This window comes from Scylla paramamosain, chromosome 20, assembly GCF_035594125.1.
Source record: "Scylla paramamosain isolate STU-SP2022 chromosome 20, ASM3559412v1, whole genome shotgun sequence".
NCBI classification, from domain to species: Eukaryota; Metazoa; Arthropoda; class Malacostraca; order Decapoda; family Portunidae; genus Scylla; species Scylla paramamosain.
The window spans coordinates 5,241,727-5,249,226 of NC_087170.1; positions in this window are offsets into that span (position 1 = coordinate 5,241,727).

Consider the following 7,500-nt stretch of genomic DNA (forward strand, 5'->3'; position numbering starts at 1 on the left):
AGTACTGATCACGCAGAACACCGTTTCCTACTGAATCCAAAATACCAAACCAGTCTACATTCCAGCCTACAGATTACCGAATAGCTATAGGGCAATAGTTGACGAGCAAGTCAAAGAGATGCTATATCAAGGAGTGATCAAACACTCAAATTCCCCATGGAACAGTCCTCTCTTCCTCGTTCCTAAGAAGGACGATAGTTATCGCTCAGTCATTGAGTTTAGGAAAGTAAATGAGGTAACGGAGGATGATGTTAATGTCCTTAGGAGGTGGTAACACGATTTTCAGCAGTTTGGATTTACTTTCTGGTTACTGGCAAGTTTCCATGAGAAAGGAGTGCAGAGAAGTCACTGCGATTAGCATGCCAACAGGGCCCTACCAGTGGTTGTACATGCCGTTTGGTCTCAAATCTGCACCGCTTACCTTTCAGCAGATGATTAATAAGTTGTTTGCAGGTGTGTTAGGGAACTCCGTATATGCCTACCTGGATAACTTACTCATTGATAATAAATCAGTTGAGTCACACCTTCAGACTTTGCGTTCAGTTTTATAGGGACTGCAGGTAGCTGGCCTTCGGGTAAAACTGTCAAAATGCGAGTTCTTGGAGTCCAAGATCACCTTTTTGGGACATGTCGTTGATAGTGAAGTCATTCTCACAATGGACGATAAAATATCAGCAGTCAAATACTTTCCACAACCAATATCTACCGAAAATGTATGATCATTCCTTGGATTAGCAGGTTGCTACCTACCATTCATTAAGGATTTTGCTAAACTTGAATGCTCACTCAATCAGCCACTCAAAAAGGACGTTTCCTTTCATTGGAGTGGGGCACAAGAGAGCAGCTTTCAGGAGTTGAAAACAGTTTTCACCCAAGCTCTAGTTTTAGCATTCCCTGACTTTTCACTACCTTTTGAACTCTACACAGATGCTTCCTCTCTAGGGCTAGGTGCAGTATTGATGCAAAAGTCCAATACGGGTAAAAATCATGTGATTGCTTATGCCTGTAGGGTTCTTAACTCCGCGGAAGCAAATTATTCTGTCACGCATCAGGAAACTCTAGCCGTCGTCTGGGCGCTTTCCGTGATCTAATACTGGGATACACAATTACAGTCTTCACGGACCACGTCGCCGTCACTAATCTTTTCAAGGGAAGAAATCTCAGCGGGAGGCTTGCAAGTTGGCATTTGACGATCCAAGAATATTCCCCTCAGTTAAAATATTTCCCGGGAGATGCGAATGTGGTGGTAGATGCCATCACGAAATATTCCGGTGGGGGTCGTCTCGCAAACATCACCAGTGCAAAACTTTTCCCTTTAGGAACCAGGCGCGGAACAGTGTAAACATGAGGTATGGGGAAAAGAAATCTATGTTCTGGAATTAGATGATCTTTCCTCCTTACATGTACCTTTCTCACAGTTTTTGTTTATCATCAGATAATGTCTTATGCAGATGAGGACAAAAAGGGGATGGATGCAAAATATCTTTCAGTCATTCCAGAAGTTTTCGTTCCAGTAGTTCTAGAACCTGTGCACGACCAATCTACAGCTGGACAGCCAGGTCACGACAAGACCCTGGCTGTCGTCCGTCGTGCATATTATTGATCTCGGATGAGGGTAGACGTATTGGTTTATGTTGCCCATTGCGTCAGCTCCGCTAAGCATAAAGGAGTCACTTCTGGCCCAGCGCCCATGATAGGATACCATGCTAGGATACCTGAACAACCATGGGATGTAGTTGCGATGAACCTACTGCAGCTTCCAAGGAGTCATCAAGGCTCTCAGTACCTTTCGGTTTGTGTAGATCACTTCTCTCGTTTTGTAGTTTTGGCATCCTTCAAAACTAAGACAGCACCTTTAATTGCTCATGCATTAGTTACTCATCTTTCCTCTCCTTACAACACACCTCCTTAGTGATAATAGTACAGAGCTTCGGAATGCTTTGCTAACAGAGATATGCTTAAAATACAATATCAAAAAGACCTTTACAATAGCCTATCACCCAACTTCGAACGGCCTCGTGGAGAGGGCAAATCGAAAGATTCTTGAGACTCTCCGTTAATAGCTTACACGACGATTGGGAAGACTGGACTCTGCAGGTTGCAGATTGCATAAATGGTTCGGTGTTTGAATCGACTGCGAAAGCCCCGCACTACATTCTGTATGGAGTAGATAAGAGATTGCCCTATGATTTTTTGGTGGGGCCTTCAAAGCTTGTCTGTGATGTAGATGACTACACTTTCCAACATCTGAGAGTTTTCACTGACATACAGAAAAAGATTAGGGAAAAGTTACTACCCTCAAGAACTAAAATAATGAATCAACAGCACAAGCGTGCAGGTCCTGTCACTTTAAAAGTAGATGATGCAGTGATGGTTCAAGCGCCCCCGAGGGAATCCAAATTGTCTCCCAAGTTCATGGGTCCACGCTTAAATGCTCAGGAGGGAAGTGGCAACAAATTTGAAGTCTTAGATCCTTACTTGAATACTGTAAAAATGGTTCATAGCGATAGTTTCAAGAAAACTAAGGCTTCTGATCCGATATTAGATAAATACAAATGCGAATTTAGTAATCTCTCCGTATCACCTTCATTTACTACCTCTCCTCACCCCGCTCATCATTACAATCTCTGACTGCGAACCTAACAACTTACACTTCCTTTCTGGCTTGGCCAATGTAATTTTTTTTTTCCTGACATTATGTAAGTGTTGTCTTTTGAATTCTAGTCTCATTCCTCTTTTACTAACTTGCAACAGCTATGCATGACTGTAGCAGACACCCAGAGCATGCCCGTTTTAATCGTGGGTTACTTGATGCATTGGGAGGGATTTCTTATACGTTTTTTGGGATTGCTATGGCCATTGATGTACATGAGTTACATGAACATTATACCCATTTCGTGAATCTTGCTTCAGCTAACAGGCAGGTCATAAATCTCTATAACAAGTGTACTCGTATCTCGGTTCTACAAGCGAATATCAAGGATCTTTTTTTTTTTTTAACATGCTACCATTCTTTTCACAGTGCTTATCAGGGGTGGTTTTGAATGCATGCTGTAACTGAATCTCTGCTCCTATATCAGACAGTTAACGTTTTTGAAGTTTCTTTATACTCAGTTCTTTTCCATAATCCCTTTTTAAGTCGGAATGTGTTTGATGCATGGTAGGGACACGTAACTTTCTCTTTTCCTGCGGCCGACTTACTAATTACACTTGAGCTAGGACAGCTTACTTCCACCTTACGACTACTGTTGGATGAAGACAGCATTAAACACTATGACCCAGTCTTCGAAACAGCTCTCGCTCTTAATGCTGTCGTCATCCATGTGCCTCTTTCTGTTTGAAACGCCTCCTACTCTTGATCTAGTTGTTGAAGATTGTTGAGTGTATGTAGTTGTTTGAATGGAGGATTTGCACTGCTACGTGTCGTCATACTCAAAATTGTGTAATTTTCGTTTTTCATTTTATCTATCATCCATGTAATTTTATTTATCATCCACTTATTGGCAATATGACCGTAGTCATACACTCATGCAATGACAGATGATCCTACAAACAGGTCATATATACTTTTAAAACCTATTTTCCACCCCTCATCCCACGGCTACCATTAGTTGTTTGTACGAAGGGTACACCGTCCCAAAGGGTTTTGGGTCATTGCGCAGTTCACGATTTTCGTCATCTGACATCTTCTAACCTCATAATTTACCTTCGTATTTTTTTTTTTTCTATGAAGGAGGAACACCGGCCAAGGGCAACAAAAAAAAATGAGAAAAAAAAAAAAGCCCACTGAGATGCCGGTCCCCGAATAGGTTCCGAAGCGGTGGTCAAAAATTGAACGATAAGTGTCTTGAAACCGCCCTCTTGAAGGAATTCAAGTCATAGGAAGGTGGAAATACAGAAACAGGCAGGGAGATCCAGAGTTTACCAGAGAAAGGGATGAATGACTAAGAATACTAGTTAACTCTTGCATTAGAGAGGTGGACAGAATAGGGCTGAGAAAAAAAAAAAAAAAGTCTTGTGCAGCAAGGCCGCGGGAGGAGGGGAAGGATGCAGTTAACAAGATCAGAAGAGCAGCTAGCATGAAAATAGCGGTAGAAGATAGTTAGAGATGCAACATTGCGGCAATGAGAAAGAGATTGAAGACAGTTAGTTAGAGGAGAGAAGTTGATGAGACGAAAAGCTTTTGTTTCCATCCTGTCTAAGAGAGCGGTGTGAGTGGAACCCCCCCCCCTACATGAGAAGCATACTCCATACATGGACGGATAAGGCCCTTGTACAGTATTAGCAGCTGAGGGGTGAGAAAAATTTACATCATAGATGCTGATTTAGCTAGAGATGAGATGTGAAGTTTCCAGTTTAGATTATAAGAAAAGGACAGACCGAGTATGTTCAGTGTAGAAGAAGGGATCACTTGAGTGTCACTGAAGAAGAGGGGATAGTTGTTTATAAGGTTGTGTCGAGTTGATAGTTGGAGGGTTTGAGATTTTGAGGCATTGAACAATACCAAGTTTGCTCTGCCACAGGCAGAAATTTAATAGAGATCAGAAGTCAGACGTTCTGTGGTTTCCAAACGTGAAATGTTTACTTCCTGAAGGGTTGGGTGTCTACGAAAAGACGTGGAAAAATACAGGGTGGTATCATCAGCATAGGAGTGGATAGGGCAAGAAGTTTGATTTAGAAGATCATTGATGAATAACAGGAAGAGAGTAGGTGATAGGACAGAACCCTGAGGAACACCACTGTTAATAGATTTAGAAGAACAGTGACAGTCTACCACAGAAGCAAATGAACTGTCAAAAAGAAAACTTGAGATGAAGTTACAGTGAGAAGAATAGAAACAGTAGGAGGGTAGTTTGGAAGTCAAAGCTTTGTGCCAGACTCTATCAAAAGTTTTTGATATATCTAAGGCAACAGCAAAAGTTTCACCAAAATTTCTAAAAGAGGATGACCAAGACTCTGTAAGAAAAGCCAGAAGATCACCAGTAGAGCGGCCTTGACGGAACCCATACTGGCGATCAGAGAGAAGCATGTGAAGTGATAGATGTTTAAGAATCTTCCTGTTGAGGATAGATTTAAACAATTAAGAGAAGCAGGAAATTAAAGCAATAGAACGGTAGTTTGAAGGATTAGAACGGTCACCCTTTTTAGGAACAAGCTGAATGTAAGCAAACGTCCAGCAAGAAGGAAAGGTAGATGTTGACAGATAAAGTTGAAATAGTTTGACTAGGCAAGCACGGAGGCGCAGTTTCGGAAAACAATAGGAGGAACTCCATCATGTCCATAAGCCTTCCGAGGGTTTAGGCCAGCGAGAGCATGGAAAACATCATTGCGAAGAATTAAATAGAAGTAGTCAGAGGATGGAGGAGAGGGAGGAACAAGTCCTGAATCGTCCAAGGTAGAGTTTTTAGCAATGGTCTGAGCGTAGAGTTCAGCTTTAGTGATAGATGTGATAGCAGTGGTGCCATTTGGTTGAAATAAAGAAGGGAAAGAAGAAGCAAAGTTGTTGGTAATGTTTTTGGCTAGATACCAGAAGTCATGAGGGGAGTTTTGACACTTTCTATTTATGAAGGAGTTTTTGGCTAGTTGGAGAACAGATTTGGCATGGTTCCGGGCAGAAATAAAAAGTGCATGAGATTCTGGTGATGGAAGGCTCAAGTACCTTTTGTGGGCCACCTCTCTATCATGTATAGCACGAAAACCTTCCAAGGTTCGGAAGGTTCAAGTCGAGAAAAAGAGTGAGGAATGTACGCCTCCATGCCAGACACTATCAACTCTGTTATGTGCTCAGCACACAGAGACAGGTCTGTCACGGAAGCAGTAGTCCAAGGAAAATCAGCAAAATACCTCCTCAGGTGCCCCCAAGTAACAGAGGCAAAACGCCAGAGGCACCTCCGCTTAGGCCCTTAGGGGGATCCTGAGGAGGGATTGGAGTGATAGGACAAGATACATATATGAGATTGTGATCAGAGGAGCTCATTGAAGAAGAGAGGGTAACAGAATCAGCAGAAGGATTATAGGTTAGGAAAAGCTCAAGAATGTTGGGCATATCTCCAAGACGGTCAGGAATGCTACTAGCGTGTTGCACCAATTGCTCTAGGTCGTGTAGGATAGTTAAGTTGAAGGCTATTTCACCAGGATGGTTAGTGAAGGGAGAGGAAAGCCAAAGCTAGTGGTGAACATTGAAGTCTCCAGATATGGAGATCTCCCCAAAAGGGAAGAGAAATTAGGTGAGAAGTATACAGCACAGATAAATTTAGTTTGAGAGTGACTCTGTAGTTGTACCCAGATGGTGGAAAATTCGGAAGATTCAAGAGCGTGGGCACGAGAGCAGTTTAAGTCATTGCGCACATACCTTTACCTTTGGATTGAAAATGAGGATAGAGAAAGTAGGAGGGAACAGAAAAGGAGCTACTGTCAGTTGCCTCAGACACCTGAGTTTCAGTGAAGAAAAGAAGATGTGGTTTAGCAGAGGAGAGGTGGTGTTCTACAGATTGAAAATTAGATATAAGACCGCGAATGTTGCAGAAGTTAATGAAGAAAAAGTTGACGGGGTGACAAGACACTTAGGGTGGATACCAGAAGAGCAGTCTACACGAAATATTTCCTCCTTACATATCTTCACATATCCAGGAGCGCTCATCCATGAATACATTAGACTTCGTGCTGACAGAGGTACTCAGTGACAAGTTTAATCTTTCCCTGCACAGTACAGCACTATAACGTGGTTAGGTACATTTATTTATTTATTTTTTTTTACCGCGAGGACGCGCCGGATATGTGACCGAGCGATGTTAGGGGTAGCCTGCACTACCATGTGTCTGGAGAGTTTTTTTTTTTTTTTTCCACAACATCTGCCCTGTTATCATCTTGTATAGATGACGCTGTTCGGAGTTTGATGGCATCCCTGCAGTCTGAGACTCTCCGAATTACTGGGTGGCGGACGTTTTTCCTTCAGCAGGTGGATGGTTCCCCTGCTGAGTGGTAGCACACTGCCTGTCTGGTCTACATTAAGTGGCCGGAGTGCAGATGAGACGTTGTCTTCCCGCATCTTATCTACAAAGCTATGGGCCTTGTCATTCCTTGTCTCCTTTGGAGGAGGTATTGGCAATCTCTTCTGGATGTCTCTGGCTTCCTCAAGGAGCTCATCCAGTCTGTGGGTCACCCACAGGTTAACTCTTCTTGTGATTACTACTAGTACTACTACTACTGCTACTACTACTACTACTACTACTACTACTACTACTACTACTACTACTACTACTACTACTACTACTACTACTAGTTATCATTATTGTTATTATTATCATTATTATCATTATTATTATTATTATTATTATTATTATTATTATTATTATTATTATTATTATCATTATTATTATAAATTATTATTTTTATCTTTATCTTGCTTGTCTGAGTGGCAGTGGCATAAAAAAATCCCTCTGCTTACCTGCTGTATGACATTTTTTAGCTCTCGGCTGCCTATTTCTAAATGAGCCGATA